General features: G+C 40.9%; 1 protein-coding gene and 1 long non-coding RNA gene across 9 annotated transcripts in view; one reads left to right on the forward strand and one right to left on the reverse strand.

Moving 5' to 3' along the window:
• ZFPM2 (zinc finger protein, FOG family member 2) overlaps nucleotides 1–21,347 on the forward strand; it is a 451,186-nt gene that overhangs the window by 284,648 nt on the left and 145,191 nt on the right. The gene's annotated exons all lie outside the window — the stretch shown is intronic.
• Nucleotides 19,378–21,347, reverse strand: part of LOC130274338 (uncharacterized) — a 48,927-nt gene continuing 46,957 nt past the window's right edge. Inside the window, exons 7-8 of the long non-coding RNA XR_008844328.1 lie at nucleotides 19,600–19,689; nucleotides 19,378–19,528 (exon numbers count right to left, since the gene is read on the reverse strand). This is a non-coding gene — a long non-coding RNA (uncharacterized LOC130274338). The remainder of the gene's footprint in view (nucleotides 19,529–19,599; nucleotides 19,690–21,347) is intronic.

The raw sequence follows: 21,347 nt of genomic DNA on the forward strand, positions 1-21,347 counted from the left end.
TGTTTTGCCGGTGCCCGTTCCAGATGAAATATCCGCCCAATATATCTCCAGGCGGAGATTGTGTAGTGTAAATGAGCCCTTATAGATATCCCAAGATGTGCCTGAGACCTATCCCTGAAATGTATCCTACTCATAGCAGTCTTTACTTTTCTATCTTGTATGAAAAATATTAGACTGAAATGTTCCTGGTGGACCGTACATATTACAGTAAAATAGTAGAAGCGAATAAATGTTCCCCTTTGTGAACTTCTTTCTAAGACCTATATGTCTCCATGGTGACCGACTACAAACCAACCCTGTGTAGTCTGATCCTGCAGTCATCCTGTCCCCTTTTTCTTGGCGACCTTCTAAGTGTATCTATATTATTTTCTGCATTGTGCAAAAATATCCATCAACCTAAAGAAAAACAAAAAAATAAATAACATACCGCCCTGTCATTATGACTTTTTGCCGCCTTGTATCTTTGTGGGGTTATTGGTTTCCATTAATTGACAGGCATAATATTGGTATAATATGCGTACTGGCTGCTACGACTATACACGTCTGTCGGTGATCCACTAATGAGAATAAATTAATACGTTACATGAAAGTGGTCAAATGTTTTATTTAAAGGTTGCCAGAAGATACATTATTAATAATTTAATAACATTGAATAGTGAGTATCCGACACAGAAAAAACTACGGTTAACAGCTGAGAGCAGCGACATAGCTAGGGCAGGCTGATGGGGCATGGGACTCCAGTGCTGGATTCCTCAGGGGCGGTCCTAAACGTTACTCCGCCTTGGCCTGGGTGCTTAGATACGGCCCAATAAAAATTAACTTGTTTTTTAACCCTGGCTATAACTCTGGCTAAGATATCTGTAGAAAATGTATCAGTGTAAAGGAGTGTCTAGACCAGTGTTTCCCAACCAGCATACCTCCAGCTGTTGCAAAACTACAACTCCCAGCATATCCAGACATATCCGGGCATGCTGGGAGTTGCAGTTTTACAATAGCTGGAAGCACCCTGGTTGGGAAACACTGGTCTAAACAGTAAAGATTTTTATTGTAAATGCTTGGCCTTCAGCCTCTAATTACAAACAGGAAAATTCCCGTTCACTGACAGCAAGCAGAGAAACTAAACCTCTTTCACTTTTATTCATAATGAACTTCAAAAGAAAAGCAGAAAATCCAGGAGGGCAAGCATAGAGCAGAGAGGGCTCCATAGCGAAGTCAACACATGGCCCTCACTGCTTCATGCCACAATGGCCTTTCATCATTAGTGGGGATCCAACTTCTGGCAACCACACGGATCAGCTAAATAAAATGGCTGTGGCACTTGTACAAGGGCTTTGATCTCTTCACTTCCTACCAGACACAGTTCTGCACATTAGGTATCGGCTTTTGCAACTCATCCCATTGAAGTGCACAGTATGAGCTTCTATATCAAATCAACCGGTTGATTGCTGATGGTGCTGTGAGTTGGACCGCCACCGATTCCATGGGATAGGCTATCATTATAAATGTCAGGAAGTCCTGTTTACATTAAGGCTCATTAGCTTCAAGTGATGCCTCTGGCCTAAGGTTGCCACCTTTCTTGTAAAAAAAATACTGGTCATGCTAATTTGCATAATTCATTATATATGCGTGACATCACAGGATACACATATGCGGGGGGAAATTTTGTCCTATTCTAACCCCTATAACTTTTTTTATTTCTCCTTATACGGGGCTGCATGAGGGCTAATTTTTTGCGCCCCGATCTGTAGTTTTTAAAGGGTTACTCCACTCCCTAGTGTCCAGAACTCAATGTTCCGAATGCTGGGTGCGGGCTTCCGCGTTCACGCCCGCCCCCTCGTGACGTCACATCATGCCCCTCAATAAAAGTCTATGGGAAGGTGGCGTGACGTGACTTGCATTGAGGGGGTGGGACGTGACGTCACGGGGCGGGACGTGACATCATGCGGCGGCGGGCGTGAACATGGAAGCCCGCACCCAGCGTTCGGAACATTGATTTCCGGATGCTGAGGAGCGGAGTAACCCTTTAACATAACCATCTTTGTTTTGATGTGACTTACTGATCGCTTTTTTTTTTTAAATTAAATTTGGGAGTTGCATGTCCGGGCATGGTGGGAGTTGTAGTTTTGCAACAGCTGGAGGCGCTCTGGTTGGGAAACACTGATATAGTATATGGTGCAACATTCCGGGAGTTGGAGGATTGGTTGGATAAATACCGGCCACTGCATTGCCGGCATTTTTTATATAAAAATACCGTCAGGGTCATCAAAATACCGGCTGTGCCAGTAAAATACCGGCCAGGTGGCAACACTACTCTGGCCTGAGCTATGACCTTTTTTTTCATGGACCCCATAGGAACTACATGAGTGGACTCTATATATACACCGTATTTTTCGCCCTATAGGACGCACCGGCGTATAAGACGCACCCAATTTATAGGTGCAGAATCAGAAAAAATAAAGATTTTGAACCCAATAGTGGTCTTCAACCTGCGGACCTCCAGATGTTGCAAAACTACAACTCCCAGCATGCCCGGACAGCCGTTGGCTGTCCGGGCATGCTGGGAGTTGTAGTTTTGCAACATCTGGAGGTCTGTAGATTGAAGACCACTGCATAGGAGGTAATACTCACGTGTCCCTCACCGCTGCCCTGGATGTCGCTCCATCGCTGTCCCTGTCGCTCCGGAACGTCTCTGCTGCCGGCCGGGTATCCTCGCTCTCCGTCGCCGCCATCACGTCATTACGCACGCCGACGCACGTCCGCGACGACGTGATGACGAGGAAGGAGAGCGCCGGCCATACAGGGGATCCCTGAACGGAGAAGACACCGAGGAGGCAGGTAAAGTCCCTCCCGGTGTCCTGTAAGCACTAACCCGGCTATTCAGTCGGGCTGTTCGGGACCGCGGCGGCGAAATCGCGGCGGTCCCGAACAGCCCGACTGAACAGCCGAGTTAGTGTCACTTTCCCTTCAGACGCGGCTGTCAGCTTTGATCGCCGCGTCTGAAGGGTTAATCCAGGGCATCACCGCGATCGGTGATGTCCTGTATTAGCCGCGAGTCCCGGCCGTTGATGGCCGCAGGGACCGCCGCGATAGGTGTGTGTTCGCCGTATAAGACGCACCGACTTTTTCGCCCCAGTTTTGGGGAAGAAAAAGTGCGTCTTATATGGTGAAAAACACGGTAAATAAAGCCAATGGGGGAGATTTATCAAAACCTGTGTAGAGGAAGAGTGGTGCAGTTGCCCATAGCAACCAATCAGATCGCTTCTTTCATTTTGCAGAGGCCTTGTTAAAAATGAAAGAAGAAATCTGATTGGTTGCTATGGGCAACTGGGCAACAGGTTTTGATAAATCTCCCTCAATGTCTCTTCCAAAGATATCCAGGGTCACAATGTCGCATTGTTATTGAAGAAGAAAGGTGTTTGTGCAAAGAAATGTAATTATCTCGTTCTTCTCATTACATGTATGGTTACCTGCGTTTAGAGGCATTATTAAAACAGGGTGTCGGTACAAATATTTAGCAATGGGAATTATACATTCATAAGACGATTAAGTTAGCTAGTTAAGAAATTCCAATATTGCTTTTTAAATGACTTCAGGATATGGTAGGTACTAAGGTTATTATCTGTTATCAGGAATACAGCGGAATTGTACGACTGGATAATAACTAAACAACTGACACAATGTAAAATTACATTATCAGTGTGTTAAAACAAAATTGCGCCCTAAAGGAGTGTACATGCCAGCTCAGAGCTGCAATGTAATTATGCTTAACTCTGATAATTAAAATACAGCAGAGATCAACAGAATCATTTTCATTAAGAAAATTATTAATGATGGCGGTATAACCGTAATTGATTGCCGAGCACCACAGGATAACGCCGGGGCTGGGAGAAGAAGCAACACGTTTCCCAGATGTCTGAGGCCATTCGATTATGTTGCAGAAGATAGGTGATGCTTCAAATTGAATAGCGGCAGTAATCCGGGGACATGACATAGGCTTCAAAGAGCGCGTCCAAATTTCCAGACTCCTTCGCCAATGGATAGTAATTGGCAGGCAATCTATGGAGGGGGGAGGGAAAGTCAAGCTGTCCTATAGAATGTCATCATTAATGGGCTGCCGAGAAATGTCAAGAGGTATTTTTAATGCATATCCTCTGTGTGTAAATGTAGATAGATAGATAGATAGATATGAGATAGATAGATATGAAAGAGATAGATATGAGATAGATATGAGATAGATATGAGATAGATAGATAGATAGATAGATAGATATGAGATAGATATGAGATAGATAGATATATAGATAGATATAGATAGATAGATAGATAGATATGAGATAGATAGATATAGATAGATATAGATAGATAGATAGATAGATATGAGATAGATATGAGATAGATAGATATGAGATAGATATGAGATAGATAGATATGAGATAGATAGATATTAGATAGATAGATATTAGATAGATAGATATGAGATAGATTGATATAGATAGATATGAGATAGATAGATAGATATGAGATAGATATAGATAGATATGAGATAGATATGAGATAGATAGATATGAGATAGATAGATATGAGATAGATAGATATGAGATAGATAGATATGAGATAGATAGATAGATATAGATAGATATGAGATAGATAGATAGATAGATATTAGATAGATATGAGATAGATAGATAGATATGAGATAGATATGAGATAGATAGATAGATATGAGATAGATAGATAGATAGATAGATAGATATGAGATAGAAATATAGATAGATCTTAGATAGATAGATATATAGACAGATGGATAGATATGTAGATAGATAGATGTGAGATAGATAGATAAATAGACAGATGGATAGATGTGAGATAGATAGATAGATATGAGATAGATAGATAGATCGATAGATAGATATGAGATAGAAAGATAGATAGATCTGAGATAGATAGATAGACTGATAGATAGATATGTAGATAGATAAATAGACAGATAGATAGATGTGAGATAGATAGATAAATAGACAGATAGATAGATGTGAGATAGATAGATAAATAGACAGATAGATAGATATGAGATAGATAGATAGATAGATAGATATGAGATAGATATCAGATAGATAGATAGATAGATATGAGATAGATAGATATGAGATAGATAGATATGAGATAGATAGATATGAGATAGATAGATAGATAGATAGATAGATAGATAGATAAATATAAGCTGATAACAGTCCAGGGTGAGCGGCACATAAGTCCAAATAGAAAGTTGGTGCAAGCAGTGTTGTAGCTCAGGTCAGGAGCCTTCAGGTATCCACAAAAACAAATGTGAACGGCAGCACACAAATTGTAATGAAGTAAGGTAGCTTTATTCCATTCCAAAAATATCAAAGTCCCAACCGCCCATGCGGCCTTAAGGCCTCATGGGCGGTTGAAACGTTGCTATTTTTGGAATGGAATAAAGCTACCTTACTTCATTACAATTTGTGTGCTGCCGTTCACATTTGTTTTTGTAGATAGATAGATAGATATGAGAGAAAGACACGGATTTATTGAAACAGATAAATACAAAGATCTTTTGTGTAGATAGATATATAGATATATACAATTCACATGAGATAGATAGATAGATAGATAGATAGATATGAGATAGATAGATAGATATGAGATAGATATGAGATAGATAGATATGAGATAGATAGATAGATAGATATGAGATAGATAGATAGATAGATATGAGATAGATAGATAGATAGATAGATATGAGATAGATATGAGATAGATAGATAGATAGATAGGAGATAGATAGATAGATATGAGATAGATAGATATGAGATAGATATGAGATAGATAGATGATGTTTAGAGCAAGTTGTATATTGTTCTGACATAGTTAAGGCTCCTAGATGAATGACCACTAACCTAGTTGCTAATTTCCATTGCTATATTTCGGTTTTCTGATGGAATACTGTTTAACAATATTAGAATTCAGGCACTACAGTAAAACTCCTTTGAGGAGACCACCTAAAATTGCATTAAAAATTGTTCATCTGTGTTCATCTGCAATGCTATCTGTGATATTATGAAAATGTATCACACAATATCTGGTCTGGATAAAGGGGACGGTTTTCTCAAAGAGGTGGTCTTAAGGAGAGATTTCACTGTATTTATATTAACTTCTATGCTGCCTATAGTGTCCGTAGGGTCTGAATCACAGTCCCAGGATAACACAAGCAAATCATGTTGGATCTCTTTCACTCTTATAGGAAAGAGAAAAAGGGAGAATAGGTATAAATAAATAACTAAACAAATAAATTAATAACACAAGCGGTAAAGCTGATGATTGTCCAGCTACAGTATATTAAAATATAAAAATATTGTTATAATCACTGAAGAATCATACAGTCAGGAAATAACTGTATTGTAATGTCTTAAAGGGGTTATCCAGGAAAAAAAACGTTTTTATATATATCAACTGGCTCCAGAAAGTTAAACAGATTTGTAAATTACTCCTATTATCTTAATCCTTTCAGTACTTATGAGCTTCTGAAGTTAAGGTTGTTCTTTTCTGTCTAAGTGCTCTCTGACGACACGTGTCTCGGGAGCCGCCCAGTTTAGAAGAGGTTTGCTATGGGGATTTGCTTCTAAACTGGGCGTTTCCCGAGACAGGTGTCATCAGAGAGGATTTAGACAGAAAAGAACAACCTTAACTTCAGAAGCTCATAAGTACTGAAAGGATTAAGATTTTTTAATAGAAGTAAGTTGCAAATCTGTTTAACTTTCTGGAACCAGTTGATATATATATATATATATATATATATATATATATATATATATAAAAGTTTTTTCCTGGAATACCCCTTTAATATGTCTAAATAATATTGCTTTAGAGTACCCAAATAATACTGCTTCACATGCCTATATAATTTGACTACACAGTTTCCAAATGATACTGCTAGACAGTACCTTTAGTTGTATGTTTATACTATAAAAATGGCATAAACAGTTCAAATTGCTATGATGAAAATCCAACATGTTGCATAAAGAAACATTAAACCTGGACCAGGATGTAATGATAAATTGTATATGGACCAGTCAAGAAATGACTACAAAGTATAAATTAGTAAGGGGATGATGCTACTTGCCCAACTAATATCACCATACAGTACCTAAATAATGCTGCTATACAGTGCTCCAAAAATATTTTTTTACACACCCTCATAATATCACCATACAGTACCGAAATAATACTACTTTACATGCCCACGTGATACGACAATATAGTACTCAAAAAATACAGTGATCCCTCAACTTACAATAGCCTCAACGTACAATAGTTTCAACATACAATGGTCCTTTCTGGACCATGGTAACTTGAAACCAGACTCAACATACAATGTACGGACAGTCCAGATCTGTGAAACGTGTCACAATTGGAGGAAATGACCAATCAGAAGGGGCATTCACTGAAAAATCACCTCTATTACTGAAGTGCATGCACTGACTGGTGTCTGGTAGCGCCCCCTACAGTACAGGGAGGAACTACAAGTTCTGTACTACTCTTTACCTGTGCCAGGGTTAGCTGCTCTTTTGGACACCAAGTAAGGGCGGCTCCATTTGGGACACTGTGTGTACTGTATAGGACCCTGAAGAAGCTCCTGTCCTCTACATAAACAATTGTTTCCAAACCAGGGTGCCTCCAGCTGTTGCAAAACTACAACTCCCAGCATGCCCGGACAGCCAACGGCTGTCCGGGCATGCCGGGAGTTGTAGTTTTGCAACAGCTGGAGGCACCCTGGTTGGGAAACTCTGACCTAGACAGTGATTACAGCTCCCAGCAGCTCTTTCTAACTTTTATATGTAAGGATTTGCTTTATCTGTATTACTCATCTACTTATTTTTCTTTAATCATCACTTTTTCCTATTTTTGGATGACATTTTGGTGACTTCAGAACCAATCACCAGGATTCCATAGAGTTATGGCATCAACATGCAATGGTTTCAACATACAATGGTCGTCCTGGAACCAATTAATATTGTAACTTGAGGGACCACTGTACTGTAAACCAGTGACCAAATAATATCATATAATACAGTTGGCAGCAGTCCTACTATACTAAACATCAAATCACTATACAGTGCTCAGGAAAATAACATTATTGTGCCTAAAAAAAAACAATACCAAATAGTGCTTAAAGGGGTACTCCACCCCTAGACATCTTATCCCCTATCCAAAGGATAGGGGATGAGATGTCTGATCGCTGGGATCCCGCCACTGGGGACCCCCACAATATGCTATATGCAACATGCTATATTGCGGTGGGACCCCCGCGATCAGACATCTTATCCCCTATCCTTTGGATAGGGGATAAGATGTCTAGGGGTGGAGTACGCCAGGGGTATTCCAGAAAAAACTTTTATATATATATCAACTGTCTCCAGAAAGTTAAACAGATTTGTAAATTACTTCTATTAAAAAATCTTAATTCTTTCAGTACTTATGAGCTTCTGAAGTTAAAGTTGTTTTTTTCTGTCTAAGTGCTCTCTGATGACACCTGTCTCGGGAAATGCCGAGTTTAGAAGAGGTTTGCTATGGGAATTTGCTTCTAAACTGGGCGTTTCCCTAGACACGTGTCATCACAGAGCACTTAGACAGAAAAGAACAACCTTAAAGGGGTACTCCGGTGAAAACCTTTTTTTTTTTTTTTTTTAAATCAACTGGTGGCAAAAAGTTAAACATATTTGTAAATTACTTCTATTAAAAAATCGTAATCCTTCCTGTACTTATTAGCTGCTGAATACTACAGAGGAAATTCTTTTCTTTTTGGAATGCTCTCTGATAACATCACGAGCACAGTTCTCTCTGCTGACGTTATAATAATAATAATAATAATAATAATAATGCTTTATTTATTGTTATCCTTAGAGGGATTTGAACCCAAGCCACCAGCTCTGCAAAGCAGCAGTGCTAACCACTGAGCCACCATGCTGCCCTTAGCATACATCTGCTATGCATGGTTCCTAAAATGGACAGAGATGTCAGCAGAGAGCACTGTGCTCGTGATGTCGTCAGTGTTCCAAAAAGAAAGGAATTTCCTCTGTAGCATTCAGCAGCTAATAAGTACTGGAAGGATTCAGATTTTTTTATTGAAGTAATTTACAAATATGTTTAACTTTCTGCCACCAGTTGATTTAAAAGAAAAAAGGTTTTCACCGGAGTACCCCTTTAACTTCAGAAGCTCATAAGTACTGAAAGGATTAACATTTTTTAATAGAAGTAACTTACAAATCTGTTCAACTTTCTGGAGCCAGTTGATATATATAAAAAATAAGTTTTTTCCTGGATAACCCCTTTAACAATACAATTATATATAGTAACACCACCACAAACTACATAAATGACAAAGATATACAAAAGCCAAAGAACATTGCCATATAGTGCCATAATACCAAGTCTCAAACCAACTCAATACGAGAGCAATGCCATTCATAAAGGTGTATGACGGAGTTGCTGTATATGCAGGTGCTCAGTAGTATAATATCTATCAGGGATCTTATGTCCGTATAGTTAGACTTGGCAAAATTTTTATTTTTGTCATATTCCCAAAAGCAGAAATGAAGTCTGAGCACAAGACATTACAATTCCTGCTTGAAGGAAAACAGAGAAATATATATATGTTCTCTTAGCTGTCAGAAGCCTTTTGCCTTATCTGAAGAAACTGTCATGGCAAGAACATCACGGAATGGACAGGAGTCTATTAAATTAATAAGCTGCAGGATGGTGTCTGGGGAGTTATGATGCGCCATAAATCCAGTTTGATCATGGTGGACAAGTCTTAAATCTACAGCTTTCTTATACGCACCCTTCGTGGATTGAAGTTTCACGCTAGCAAAAAGCCTTATTTCTGGAAAATTAAGACTTATCTTTGAATTTTTTTATTTCTTTTCATGAAAATGATAAAAAAAAAAAAAAAAAGTCGAAATGCTTATACTAAAGATTGTAACATTTCTGCTTAATACTAACCCGAAAATGACTTCAGAGTGCAGAGTTAACCCTGTAATTTATGTATTTTATATTGGGATGAAGTAAATAGTTTGCAGTTTATTCTCAGCGTTTTCTCTTTTCTTCTTTTTTCTTCTCCATTTTTTGGTTTTGTTTTTACTAACAGATCTGCTGATCTTACATGACCATGTTTATTGCCTGTGTCCTATGCACCTTCAAGCCAGAGTTGTATTAGTGCATCTTAATGGGGCCTGTATTATGGCTCAGCTATTGGTTTAATTACCAAAATTTACATAAGAACCTATGATGCTGTGAGTTGAGTTTGTGAAATCCTATAATATGGCTGCAAATGAGTCCATAATATACTGCAGGCTGTGAAAATACTACTACAACAGCAAAAAAATAGCTATATACCAAATATTATCAGCATGTGCATAATAGAATTAAACCTATTGGGGTTTATTTACTAACGTGATCCCCACTCTTTTTTGTTGGGTTTTGCGCCCAAATTGTGTCGCACGTCCCTTGCGACACAATTTGCGACCAAAAAAAGGAAGAGGTTGCCGGCTCCCAGACTGGGTATAAAATATAGCTTTATTGTATGACATTTTAAAATCCAGTGCACAGAAGATGAATAAAAACATGAGAGAAGAGCAAGACACAAACGCACCGACGCGTTTCAAGTTAACTGTAAGCCTTAGTCATGACTAAGACTTACAGTTAAGTCGAAACGCGTCAGTACGTTTGTGTCTTGCTCTTCTCTCATGTTTTTATTCATCTTCTGTGCACTGGATTTTAAGATGTGATACAATAAAGCTATATTTTTTACCCAGTCTGGGAGTCGGCAACCTCTTCCTTTTGCTCCAATTGTCTCACCTGGGGACTCGGCCCCTGAGATCCGTCCGAAGCTCCCGCTGGAGAGGTGTATTGTGTGATTACATCGGGAACACGTGATACTACAAGTGGTGAGCTGATACCTTACTTTTTTTGTGAACAACAAAAACAAAACCCTCCATTTTACAAGAAAAACCCGAAAAGGGGCGGGGTCATGGGATAAAGTGGGCATGGTCCTGACAAACGGGGCGTCGCCTCGACAGTTTTGAAAAATCCCAACATATTTACTATGGTTTCCACAGAAAATATGCATCGCTCCAGCAGACCTCCATGTTTATTGCACTTACTATTGGGTATGTATGTATGTATTCCTCATGTGAGCTTACTTTGTACCATTTATGGGAGGAATCCATGGTGTCTATTATTTATAGAGTACATATACATGTGGATACTTCCCTGTTATATGCTTAACTTCCATTGTTGTGAGTCTGTTCTGGAGCGATGCCTATATTCTCTCCACTTAGTGGACATTTTGTATTCCCCTGAATTAAATACTGTATGTTAACATTAATTTTAATGTATAACAATAAAATTTTATATTTTATTTTTGTAACAAGTGTCTCCAATCTCGTCTTTTGGATATAGCTGTGAAAATACTGTAGACTGATTCCAAACATGACATAAAGTACAGTAGGGGGGATGATTTAATAAGCCTGGCAGTCCAAAATCCAAAATCAGGAAATGCAGTCTGGAGCGCTGAGGAGGTGTGTGTGCAGTCTTAGCCAATCATAGCTCATCTCACACTGAATTGCTCTGGGCTGTGTGTAGCAGAGTGAAGTTCTCCCTGTATGGCTTCAGATGATGTCACGCCTGCTGGGGAACGCCCCTTCCTAGGCTGTGAATCTGACTGAGACTGAGCAGAAAATACAGAGCAATAAAAAGGTAGAAAACTAAAAAAATATAAAAATAAAGGCAGGGACGGTTTATCATGATGGGGGCAGTGAACTGCGCTGGATTATAACATTTAACAAGATCATGAGAGGTACTCTTTAATGGTATTATCCAACATAACGTGACTTTAGTAATTACCTGCCAGACAGTAATGGAGATGTGTAGGAAGGATCTGTGCTTGGCTTGGGCCTAAGTGGCTATGATATGAGTCCCCCATCACACTGCTGTTTCTTGTTGTGAAATAGCTCATTCCTGTTGGAGTTTCCTCCCTCCAACTATAAGTCCCAGGATCCCTTGTTTGTAAGTGTGAGGTCCCTTTTCTCCCTCCCACACATCAGTCACCCCACCCATTGCAGCACATCTAGGCTCCCTTTCATGTGTGCTGTGCTTGAAACTAAAATTCCCTACAGCCCTGTGGAGAATTATATTCCTCCCACCCAGCGGTTGCTCCACCCATTGAAGCAGACAGGGTCCCTTTCAACAACTGACTAGTGATGTAAAGTTTTGGGCTGCAATACAACCTGGGAAAAGCTGAGACAACACTACATTTGTATGCTGCTAAAAATGAACACAGGGGCAAAGATCACATAAGAATTGCGAGATCACCAACAAACACAGGTACAGACACTATATTATGAACTAGATTAACTATACAACCCCTATAGCATCAAATAAAAAATCCCTGAATAACCCTTTATGGTGCATTCACACATGTATATTTTCTGCTGCAGATCTGCAGAATTGATGTCGCAGATTTTGCCATCCATTGAAGTCAATGGGCAGCAAAATCATCATCAGCAAATCTGCAGCAAAACTACGCACTCTTTATGGAGTTTTCCCATCCCAACTTGCAAAGTTGTCACCAATCCACGGGCTAGGGGATAACTAACTGATTGCATGGAAAGGAGAAGGGGATTGGGTGTTAGGGTCTGAACACCTGGGGCCCCCTGCGATATCAAGTACAGGGAATCATTGATTAGAATGGAGAAGCGGGTCACTAATGTGCCATTAAAAAGGTTATCCAGGAAAAAACTTTTTTTTTATATATATCAACTGGCTCCAGAAAGTTAAACAGATTTGTAAATTACTTCTATTAAAAAATCTTAATCCTTTCAGTACTTATGAGCTTCTGAAGTTAAGGTTGTTCTTTTCTGTCTAAGTGCTCTCTGATGACACGTGTCTCAGGAAACGCCCAGCTTAGAAGCAAATCCCCCATAGCAAACCTCTTCTAAACTGGGCATTTCCCGAGACACGTGTCATCAGAGAGCACTTAGACAGAAAAGAACAACCTTAACTTCAGAAGCTCATAAGTACTGAAAGGATTAAGATTTTTTAATAGAAGTAATTTACAAATCTGTTTAACTTTCTGGAGCCAGTTGATATATATGAAAAAGTTTTTTCCTGGATAACCCCTTTATCCATTCTCTATGGGAGCGTCCCGAGATAGTTTAGTACTGCACTCAGCTGTCTTTGTGGTTCCCATAGAGAATAAATGGAGTGGTTATGTGCATGCATGACCTGCTGTTCCATACTGAGACTCAGTTTCCTGTTCTTGAGGCCAGGGAACCCCCAGGTAGTTATACCCTATTCTGTAGATTGGGGATAATTCGGGAAATTATCCAGTTTTATAGACAATTGGATATGAACTGGGAATTGTGAATAAGGCAACCCACTGGGCAGCATTACAATGTGCCCAATCTTTAGGAGTGGCATACACAACAAGTGCCATCACAAGATCCCTAAAATGTTTAGACTTTACACCCGCATTCTGCAGAGTAACACATGGGGGACAATAATTATGGAGTAGGGAAAATAAAGGGATTATTCAGCCTTATAAAATGGATTGCCTATTTTCAGAGTAGGCCATTAAAGTTAGATCAGTGGGAGCTCAACTCCCCCACAATCAGTTGTTAATGGGGCTGTCATGCTTGTCCGGTTATGCTGAGGGTTGTAGTTTTGCAACAGCTGGAGGCATCCTGGTTGGGAAACAGGACTACCATATACAGTGGTCCCTCAACGTACTCCATTCCAAAGGGACCATCGTTTGTTGAAACCATCGTATGTTGAGGGATCCGTGCAATGTAAAGTATAGGACATTGGTCTACAACCTGCGGACCTCCAGATGTTGCAAAACTACAACACCCAGCATGCCCGGACAGCCAACGGCTGTCCGGGCATGCTGGGAGTTGTAGTTTTGCAACATCTGGAGGTCCGCAGGTTGAAGACCACTGGTATTGGAGGTTATACTCGTGTCCCCGCCGCTCCGGACCGTCACCGCTCGTCACCACTGCCGTGGATGTCGCCTTCCATCGCTGTCGCCGTGTCCCCGGGGTGTCCCCGATGCCCTGGCAAGGCCTCTGCTTCCCCGACATCCTCGCTCTCCGTCGCCACTCTCTGTCACCGCCATCACGTCGCTACGCACGCCGCTCCTATTGGATGACGGGACGGCAAGCGCAGCGACGTGATGACGATGATGGAGAGCACCAACGATGCAGGGGATCCCGAAGAGGACGCGCTGGAGCCCCGAGGACAGGTAAGTGATCGTCAGCGGACCACACGGGGCACCGGAAAACGGCTATCCGGTGGCAGCTGAAGCAGTCTGCGCTGCCGGATAGCCGTTTATGCGATGGCCCCGACATAAAAAACATTGTATGTTGATGCTGCCTTCAACATGCGATGGCCTCTGAGAGTGATCATATGTTGAAATGATCGTAGGTCGGGGGGTCACTGTATTGACATCCCTGCAGTTGATAAAGAATACAGGAATTTTTTTGAACATTTTGAGAACGCAAATCTTCCAAAACTGTTAAAAAAAAATTTCCTTGTGTTTCCGAAACTGAACTCCAAAATGATCTCTCTTTTGCAGACTTCATAGATTTCCCAGATCTAACCCTCGCTCAGCCGTTTGCTGCAGTCAGCAGGAATTCCGCGGTGTGAACTTTAACATTAGTGTGAACGGGTTTCCGCGAGACCCGTTCACACTGCGGAATTTCAGCGGCGGACATTTCCGCCGCTGAAAGTGTTCCGCGCAAAGAAAGAACATGTTCATTCTTTGCGCGGATTCCGTGAGCACTGCATAGCCGTCAATGGTGACGGCTCAGTGCCCTGTGGCCCTAGCGCCGAAGTACTTTCGGTGGCGGCCGCCAGGTGGAAGCTCCGCTCGCGGAATTCATCCGCGAGAATTCCGACGTGTGAACGCACCCTTATTGATACAGTCATTTATAAAGGACATTTGGGGGCATTTATCATTGTCTTTAGAGCTGTTTGTGTGTGTAGATTTGTCTCTATTTAAGTGCAGCGCTGCGCCTCAGGCTATTTTTTGCGCCTTTTTGATTTACACCTTTTTTGATAAAATGAGCGTACAGGCCAGAAGTCAATGGTTAGTCTTGTGCAGTGGTAATGAATTTATCAACTACGACTTTCGCAAAAAAGTCACAAAACCCCCCAATAAGGCACCATTCTACACCTGCCCAGACCTAGCGTAGCTTTTTGGTGTATGTGAAAAGTTAAATTTCTGAAAATGTGACCTGCACAAAATGTATCAAATGCCCTGCGATCATGTAATAAATTTGTCAGAGTCATGCAAAAAAAAAAAAAAAAAAAAGAACAAAAAAATGAACGAAATCACACACAGCTTAGTAAATGCCGCACATTGATCCCTGAGATGATATATATAGATATGGATAAATTGCTACGTCCATGCAGTTATATGCTCTCAGTGTTTCACAGACAAAACTATTACATTACGGCAGGAAGAAAAAATAAATAAATAAAATAATCTTGACAAAAAACAAGCATCAGTCAGCAACAGGAATTGACTGCAATGCCCTAACCTTCAACTCACAAACTATGATGAACTAATGTGGCCGATCTGCGAGCTGGAGAAAATATTCAGAAATGTTGGAACGGATGTGCTTGAGACGTAAGGGGAGAGAACTGGGGCTCAGCCAGGATAAGGAATTACATGGGCCGGGAACAAAAAATAACTGCATAATGTGAACAGAGAGCAGAGCAAGTGATCGGTGAGTGACATCATTGCTGCCGAAAAACCAGAGCGTTCATGTACCCCAGGGTAAGGCTGCATACAGTGATGATACAGTAAGATGGATGTATCATATGAGAGGACTGAGTAGAAGTAGAATATATATATATATATATATATATATATATATATATATAGAGATGTCCAGATATCAACAATTTCTGCAGTCGAGATAAAAACAGCGGAGTCTATGCAAGTCTATGGGACTTCTCAGGCTCTCAGGCTGCTGAGATTTCCTAGGAGTTTTAAACATCCTGATGCAGGGCCAATGTCATGGTAAAGTATGTAGAGAATAGTTAGTGTGGGGGCTGGGAAAAGAAGACAGGTTAGTCGGGGGGGGGGGAGGGGGTTGCTGCAGTGAGGGGTGAAGGGAGGATGAGCAGCCTATCACTGCTAGGGTTTTTAAAGACTGTGAAAGCTGGGTGGCACGTAGTATGCATATGGCACTGACAGTATGGCTGCCTTATCACACAAATATTCTCTTCAGGAGACTGGGAAAGCTGGGTGGCAGACAGTACACAGTGCAGAGCTTCCAGTACTACCCTAGCTTTTCTAGTAGAGGCTGTATTTCCTGAATGGCACCCATGGCAGTAGTTTTGTGGTCATTTGTCTTGTCTTAAATGTTTTAGAAATTATAGAATAAAATGTGATGATAGGGCTGAGAAAGACTCTTTCTAAATCCCCTTCACTTATAAATATTTGTATTGAAAACAGTTGCATGCAACTCTTCCAGCCCCTTCCATTTGGCTTTTAGGGATAAGAAAACTTCCATTAATTGAAAATTAAGTAAAAAAAAAATCTGTGCTACATAAAGTTCTTTCTATTGAATCAAAATAACCTGAATGGGTCAAAAATAGAAAAAGAATATCAAGATAATGCACAGAACATAAATAATTAAATTCTCCTATGATGAACACCTGTATATCCCAACGCGTTTCCCCGTCTACCTTATAATATACAGCAGTTCATCAGGGGATGTTATAAGGAACACGGGGAAACGCCTTGGGATATACAAGTGTTCATCTTATGAGAATTTAACTATTTATGTTCTGTGCATTATCTTGATATTATTTTTCAATTTTTTGACTACTATGGGAATTTTAAAGGAATTAATAAATGAATGTTTTTAGCTCAATGTAATAGATTGGATTTTTCTGGTAAAGTTAGCTAAGGGACACTAGTGTGTCTACTTGTCAGTGATAGTGTAACCTGAATGGGTCCCTGACTGGACATACAGAGCTAAAAATAGAATTTGTGACGAATGTTCTTTAATCAGCCGACAGAAAGGTCAATGTTAACCCATGTGACCCTTCCCTATAGGTATTTGGAAATACATTCTCCTTAGGTTATGTTCACATTGCTATTGTGCTGTCCAATTCAGCTCTTTTTTTGCCCCAAAATGGGTCAGGTGCAAGCACTTTTTTTTGTTTCTCCGCTAAACTCCCATGTTTCCAATGGACTGGCCGATGGAGCTGCATATATTGGGGCTAAACGGCAACATGAAAGAGGCCTTAGAAGGGTTCTTTGGCAATAAGCTGTCCAGAATAGTTTCTTTCTGCCAGGATCCCCAGCTATCAACTATAATCTGTGGAGAACCCTGGCAGTAATTGCACTGTTTGCCTGCAGCGCTCCCAGAGGGGATATCAACATTACATGGTGTATACTTAATTGTGAGTTGCCTGTGTAATGCAGGGGTGGACAAATCCTTCAAAGTGAGAGACGTTCTATGTGACCATTCCCCCTACTTTAGCCAAAACATGAATATCCTCTGGACCCCCCCTATTTACTCAGAATTCCCTAATAGAGGGTATGAAAAATGGGTTTTCTAAATTGGACAACCCCTTTACCCAGTTTAACCATCTGGCAGATGGTTCCCAACAGGGTTACTCAAGAGCTCAGTGACTTACAGTAGTAAGGTTGGTCGAGCTTGTGTATGTTGTCACTCAGGAGAAGTAAATGTTGTTTCCATGGTTCATATTAGCATGATAGATCTATATCTTAAATTATCTTCTAGGAAGATCTCACTGGATGAAATTCTGCTGCTTTGTAAACCAGCAAATTGGTTTGCACAACATTACCAGAGAAGTAATTTATATTGGAAGAATATATGGTTTTGTGGCCGTCTATTCCCACAGTCCATTATACAGACCATTCCCAAAGTGACTGATATCATTATGAAGCCAATATTATCATTAGACTTTCCCTAATAACTAGACAAGTTACTGTGAGGGTGAATCTGCTCCAGTCCTATAAATTATTCCTTGCCTCTGTTAGTACTTGAAATGAAAAAAACTTTGAAAATCCTCAGAGGCTCATAAATCCTTTAATTTCTGTCTAATATCTACTATATCACCAAGCTATAAGCCAAAAAAAAAGATTGATTCGTACTTCTTTGACTACATTAACCATATCCTATGGCTCAGTTTCATTTAGTAGTCCTTAAGATACAGGACTTTTGGGGCAAAGAATAAGTAATTGCTTATGACTGTCTAATGCTCTATCCCTACTGGCCTGATGTCCTCCCGAAATCTCTGTGGGCTACTTTGTCTATGTAAAGGATAGTCTTATCAGATGGGTATTTCTTGATGTAAACTTTGAAATTCAACTTAGTATTTGCCCATGAAATTGGATTGAGTTTGAGCCCAATTCTCATTGAAGGACCTCTCTGATAATTTTGCAGCAAGTGAATAAGTGTGTAATGCACACATGTCAAACTCAAGGCCCGCAAGGTTCAGTCACATTTCAGAGCTTGTAGCCACTCTCTGTGCTGGCGCTTCTCCCTCAACAATTGCTGGCTGCTCCACACCACTCTATTCATCAACCAAACTAGAGTCCTTAAAGGGGTACTCCACCCCTAGTCATCTTATCCCCTATCCAAAGGATAGGGTATAAGATTTCAGATCGAGGGGGTCCCGCCGCTGGGGACTCCCGGGATCCCGGCTGCAGCACTCACCGGAAACACTGGAGGCTTCGGCTCCCGACCACGGTGACGTGAGATTGTGATGTCACGACTCCTCCCATAGACTTGCATTGAGGGGGCGGGGCGTGACATCACACGGGGCGGAGTCGTGACATCACGATCTCCCGTCGCCGTGGTCGTGAGGCGTTAGGATGAGAGCCTCCAGCGCTGCCGGAAGCCGCAACTCCCCCCGCGATCTCCCAAATGGGGCCCTGGCATTGCCGTCCCGTGCTGCGGCTAATGCTTGTAGCGTCGACCTCACTGAGGTCAATGGTACACCCCCTACACACATAGCTCTATGTGGGAGACGTTGATGCACGAACACTGCATCCACTCCTCTCCCATAGAACTACATGGAGGAGGCGTTAGTAGGCCATGGCAGGAGATCGTGGGGGAACCCAGAGGTTGGACCCCCTACGATCAAACACCTATCCCCTATCCTGTGGATAGGGGATATGTGTATTTAGACTGCAGATCTCCTTCAAGGAGTACCTGTCATATCCCAGGTATATGTTACTCAGTACCTAATCCTGATCATGTAAATATAAGTTTTACTAGTCCAGCACCTATATTTCCCTCACAAATACCTTCACTTGGTTTGCCATTCTGTGCTCTGAAGAGGGTGTGTCCTCACAGTGCATGACTTATCTCCCTCCCTGAGTCTGCTGTGCTGTGCTGGGTCTCTTCATCCAATCACTGCAGGCTGTTCTGTAATCCCCCTCCTCTCTGTTTTCATGCTGCAGTCTGATAGATAGGACAGGAGTGAGCACAGAGGAGTGCTAGTCCAACCCTCACTTCCTAGAATTTATCCATACCTCGGACAAAGATGATGCAGCAGCCAGTCAGGATTATGTTCTGGATGGTATGTGGACCCTCTAGTGGTCTTTTTTTCTAAGCCACGATTTCTATAAAAACAAATTACAATTTTCATATGACATATATTAGAAAGGTTAATGTTTTACCAAGATGTATGACATAGAAAACATTTTTTAATCTAAAAGTGCCCATTTAAGGCAACGTTTTCCAACCAGGGTGCCCCAAGCTGTTGCAAAAATTACAACTCCCAGCATGCCCGGACAGCCAACGGCTGTCCGGGTATGCTGGGAGTTGTAGTTTTGCAACAGCCAGAGGCATCCTGGTTGTGAAACACTGCCTTAAAGGGTTCAGTTTATAATACATTGTATAATATTAAAAGATGGAAGGGTTTTGTTTCGGAAAAAAAATCTAACTTTACGCTTTATTTCTTTCTTTTTTTATTTAAAAAAAATGGTATTACGATATAATAACATTTTTGAAAAACGATTTTTTTTATAAATACATATAAATAAACAAACAAACAAACGAATAAAGCGTACAAGTTGATATAGCCCATTCAGAGGGGTCATCAAAACCCAAGCAGACCAATAGGGAGCTGCTCCCAATAATACAATAGTGATTGTAAATAAATCTGCAGATGCCGGTATTAATGTTTTGCCTATCCGCGGACGCCAGTATAAATTTTTTTGCCTATCCGTATCTATATATCCTCTCGTGTGTCGGGGAAAAAAATATTTCATTAGAGGCAGCTCCAAAAAAAAAAAAAAAAAAGCAGCATCCAGTGTATATTTTCCGGTTTCTTTTAATACCTGTGGGGCACTGTGATTTCTCCTAGCTGGACTAAAGTTGTATCGACGGGAGACCAAAACCATAAAGACAGAAATGTTAAAGAAAAGCTACAAGGAGCAGCTTTGAGGCAAGGTTTCAAGCTTTGTCATCACGCTTGAAGAATTTTCTGTTTAATGTACTGTAATGCAGTATTCAATGGGGACAAGTTTAATTGAGTTTTACACAACCCAGTTGGGAGTAGCGCTGCAAGGTAGGTGATGTCTAGGTTTTTAATCTTCCACTCCGGAGAGGCTTGTTGACGAAGTGGTTCTTTTTCTTTGTAAAGAAAAAAAAAAAAAAGGAGGCATGAGGAATGATACATCCGTGGATAAAACCAATTGGCAACCCCCAAAGGAACGAGGGCGATAAGGCAAATCCAGCACTTGTAAGAAATAAAGGAATCCAACTGTTCATTTAAATGAGAAACAACGCATGTGATTGAGGTGGCGACGGAGCTGGATGCAGGAATAAGGAACCGGGGCCTCGCAGACGTGAGAACTGCTCGGCAAGGAAAGGTTTTTTATTTTCTTAGCTCGGAGCTGATATTCGGAAAAATTGTAATAAAGAAGGAGTGGGCTCAACCTCTAATTGTGAACTGGGTGCTATCTATGCCCATCAATTCGGATTCGGAAAGATAACAGTGATGATCGCGATGACACTGGGAGCGACTGAGATCACAGATCATCGTGTGCGTGTCTGGTCCCACTGTTATGGCTTCCAATTCGGAAAAGAATAGTTGTGTGATGTAGCAGGGCTGAGTTCGTCAGATTGTCCAGCTCGTGGCGGTATCGCATGTCTATGGTTTTCTATTTTGTAAAGCATTTTTTTTAAGGCTAGGTTCACACAACAGAATTTCCAGACGGCCAAAACGGGCCAGAGATTCGGAATGAGGGCAAACAGCAGTATCTGCAGAGAAGAT

The sequence above is a fragment of the Hyla sarda genome, chromosome 5 (genome assembly GCF_029499605.1).
Source record: "Hyla sarda isolate aHylSar1 chromosome 5, aHylSar1.hap1, whole genome shotgun sequence".
Classification (NCBI taxonomy): domain Eukaryota; kingdom Metazoa; phylum Chordata; class Amphibia; order Anura; family Hylidae; genus Hyla; species Hyla sarda.